This window comes from Oryzias melastigma, unplaced genomic scaffold (genome assembly GCF_002922805.2).
Source record: "Oryzias melastigma strain HK-1 unplaced genomic scaffold, ASM292280v2 sc00274, whole genome shotgun sequence".
In the NCBI taxonomy this organism is placed as follows: Eukaryota; Metazoa; Chordata; class Actinopteri; order Beloniformes; family Adrianichthyidae; genus Oryzias; species Oryzias melastigma.
The window spans coordinates 17,674-21,026 of NW_023416900.1; positions in this window are offsets into that span (position 1 = coordinate 17,674).

Sequence of the window (3,353 nt, forward strand, 5' to 3'; positions counted from 1 at the left end):
CCTGGCTTTGGGATGTTGCATCAAATCTGGTGCTTTTGGTTCTCCCGTTGGAATCTGCAGATCCTCATGGTGTAACTTTGAGCCTTTAACAAGATTAGCATTTGATTGAGCTATTTCTGGGGTCAAAGGTGAAGCTTCTTGGTACATTGATGGATCTTCTAAAACTGAAGGTTTTGAAGATGATGGTGTTTGAAGGCAGGTTAGTGTATCAGAAATCACAGCCTCTTGGGATGGTGGATCTGGTTCCTGGGGTTTTAGAGCTGCTGGAACCTTTTTCTCAAGAGCTTTTTCTGAGACACTAAGTTGATGTTTTGGGTCAGATGAAGGGATGATGACAGCAGATCTAAGCAGCTGATCTTCTTGTGTGAAATCCAAAGCTGAAGCATTTTTGGCAGTTTTCTGATGAGCGCTTCTGTCCGACCTGTCAGCTTCGTTCTGGATGGTGAGAGGAACCTCAACTGTTAGTGTGCCATTGTACAGAGATGGAGTCCTTAAACCAGGACCTGGGATTTCATGTTCCTGCTGAGAGACTGAGGCAGAGTATCCACTCAAAGTCTCAGCTGCTTGTCCTAATTCTGCTTTTAAAACACTAGCTCCACTTCCACTTTGATATGTTTTTGTGTGTGGCGCGGGCCTGTTGTTGTTGTTGTTGGAATTGGAGCCCAGTCCTGTCGAGATGTCCCCAGCTTTGTGTTGAGAAGGCTGATATGCAGGATGGGGTTCACTCTCTGCAGGGAGCTGCTCCATCCTCAGCAGAGGTTCATGTTCCTCAGGACCACAGTTGAGCAGACTCAGGCGGCTGTCGTCTCCTTTTATCCCAATTTCCAGATTTACCTCAACCTCCTCCTCCTCATTCTGAGGTCCTGCAGGGTTGACTCTTCCTCTTCCTGTCACAGAATTTTCTACCAGGGCTGGGACACTTTTGGCATAACTCTTACATACACAGTTGACCCCTTTCCCGTTTGCAGAGCTGCTCCTCATGATAGCGTTGTTGGTAACTGTAGTTACCAGGTGTGGCTCAGCCAAAACAGAAAATTCTGTTACTGTGTTCATCTTTGCAACACCCGTTTCCACCTAAAGGAAAGGAAAAACTGCATTAGTCCAGGTAGGTACACATGTCCAACAGTTTACTGAGATAAAAAGCTGGGCTCAGAGTACTTCATAGCATATTTATTTGATAAAAGGATGATGTTTGACAAATCCTGATTGAGTGACAGAGTTTGACANGAACCCCGAATTGCCTCTGGTGGGAGGTTGGTGCCAGTGTTCGGCAGTGGAGCCACCACCAGTGTGTGAATGGGTGAATGGGTCTGTGACTGTGGAGCGCTTTGGGCCCTCGAAGGAGGGTAGAAAGCGCTATACAAGTAAAAGCCATTTACTTGTCTCTTTAATAAAATGAAAAAGCAAAACTCCAAACGGCTTTTTCATCTTCTTCATCATCACTGCTCATTCTGTGACATGATTAAAGAGACAAAGCCAATGAAGACTGCTTTTTCATTTTCACACCCCGCTCTGTAAAAAGTGTCTCATAAATCAGTTTGAGTTAGCAGATCCAAGGGGCGCACCGCAGTGACGTCAGTGCTCCTCCTCTGCTTTGGTTTGTGATGTCAGTAAACAACATCCCGTTCTCATTGACTTATATAGAGAAAATGGAAATTTTCACTAAAACAACAATTTAATTAGTAGTAACAGTTTTCATGTGTGAATGTATTATTTATAAATGTATTATTTTCATTTTCAACTGTTAATGATTTTGAGTTGTAATATCTTTGTTTTCCTGCTGTTGCAGCTTCTAGCACTATAGACCTGATTCTGATATTCAGGTAAAGAGGAGAAATGTGAAGAACCAGACACCCCCCACCCCCCAGGGCTCAGGGTGAGAGGTCGACAGCATTTTTTAGAAACTGCGGCTTTAACTGCATCCCACAGACGCTTTGGAAAGACGCGGATCTCTGCTGAGGTTTGATGAGGTTGATTAGGGATGTGGCGTGCTAGAAGGCTCTTTATGTTAGCTTCTAACTCGTGTGCAATGTCCTCTAAAATGCAAATGCCATGTTAATTTCCTATGCTTTTTGTATGATTAATTAAGCAAATGTAAAATGTGTTAATGGGGGTGCACCCTCATGCTGTGGGCAGCTACAGCTCAGATGGTGAAGTAGGTTAATCAGAAGAGAAGAGCAGCGTTCCCCGGCTCCTCGTGACGAGCGTCCTCCAGCAGGACACTTAAACCATCAAGGGGTGCTTCTGGAAAAATGTGTTTGGAACCAAAGCAACTTCCAACAATTGGGATGTGGAACAAACTTTAAAGTCAGCAGAACCTGCTGCTGTAGGAGTCAGAGAGATGAGAAGTGTTTGTGTTGCACAACCATTTCTTTCCAGATATCTGTGGTGATGCTTTCTCTGAGCGTAGACACGAGAGCGAACCCACTGGAGGTGTCCTCTCCCATGAGCCCACCTGCTTGTCTTACTGCAGTCTGCTGTGCCATGTGGAGCCCCAGATGTAGCCTGCAGAATAATCCACCCTCCAAAAAGTGTCCATCTGCTCCGGCGTTCACTCTCTCTAAGCCTCTGCAGCACGCAGGCATGAGGGTCAGTGATGCTGGAGCATTTAAAGGAGAAGGACGTGAAGGTTTGGATGGCCCGGTTCCTTCTGTGGTCGGGCTGAACCAGTGATCCTCCAGGCTCTCAGAACAAACACCAACCCTGCTTTGATTCATGCAGACTTCAATTCAAACACATCTCTTTGTATGTTTTTCTTTTATTTTTATATCACAAAAAACAAGTGAAAACAGAACTTGTACAAAGTGCCAAAATAAGAGTCTCTTGAAGTTTAACAGAAAAGGAAATAGTTCTGAAAAGTCCAGATCACCGGTTCTGATCTGTGACAGGAAGCATATAAATAGCTTGTTCACATTACAAAAGTTTTAGAAAACTGGCTAAAATATTCAAAGACACGTGACTGTTTGAGTTTTTCCTAAATTCAGGAAAAATTTCTCAGAAATGACACCGACCCCCCCATGGAGAGAGAGTGGACTCACCCAATTTCTGTGCGTACTTCTTGATTTGTAACTCATACAATACATTTTGTGCATAAATGTGTGTACTTGTAATTGCGTATTCACATGTAAAAAAAAAAATCAAAAATACAAAACAAAACAATTTACACTTAAATTACAGCAGCTTAAAACTAACTACACAGAAATATTTTAAAAAGTACGCACAAATCGCCTCACTCACGCACACAATTTGATGTGATACTCTCCATATCTCCAAAACTCATGTGTAAAGGATGTGTTTAAATGCTGCTGGAAGGCTGGCTCATCAGAGTTTTCTTATCTGCCACTTTAAACTTA